Genomic DNA, 810 nt, shown 5'->3' on the forward strand with positions numbered 1-810 from the left:
CAATCACTAAGTTTATATGGAAAGAGACTTCAGATAAGCAAAGCACTACTGAAGAAGAAGAACAAAGTAAGAGGTCTCACACTCCCAGATCCTAAAACCTACCATACAGCCACAGTAGTCACAATATCCTGGTATTGGTACAACAACAGACACATAGACCAGTGTATCAGAATTGAGAACCCAGAAATAGATCCATCCACCTATGGTAAGCTATCTTTGAGAAAGGGCCAAAATATTTCTGTATAAGAGAGAGGAGGAAATGGCAAGCTTTTGTTTGGGGGACATTGAGTTTATGCTCATAGGTGGTGGAATATTTTTTAAAACTTTAGTAATAATGGTAGCACAACATGTAAAATGTCATCAATGTCTATGAGCTGTAAATGTGAAAGTTGTTATGTTGGTGAATGTCTTGTGTGTTTTTACCACAAAAAAATGTAAAAAAAGAAAAAAAAACTACAATGTCTAAGAGACAACAGATAATTTAAAAATCACACACATGAAAATAGGACAAGAAGGCTTGAACAAATAAGAGAGCCATTAAAAAAAAAAAAAAAAAAACTCACTGCCATCAAGTTGGATCCAACTCATAACAACCAGTTCTCAGGTTTTCGAGGAAGTATCACTACTGAAGTAGATTGCCCAACCTTCCTTTCGAGGAGTGGCTGGTGGGTTTGAACTGCCAGCAGTCAAATGCCTTAGGTACTTATGCCACCAGAGCTCCCAAGAACCAGAAAATTATCTGGAGAGAGAAATGCTATTGGAACTACCTCATAAGGAATTGAAAAGAATTCTGTTTGGGTATCTTCAACA

This window comes from Orycteropus afer, unplaced genomic scaffold (genome assembly GCF_000298275.1).
Source record: "Orycteropus afer afer isolate SDZICR_OR568_19922 unplaced genomic scaffold, OryAfe1.0 scaffold00963, whole genome shotgun sequence".
Taxonomy (NCBI): domain Eukaryota; kingdom Metazoa; phylum Chordata; class Mammalia; order Tubulidentata; family Orycteropodidae; genus Orycteropus; species Orycteropus afer.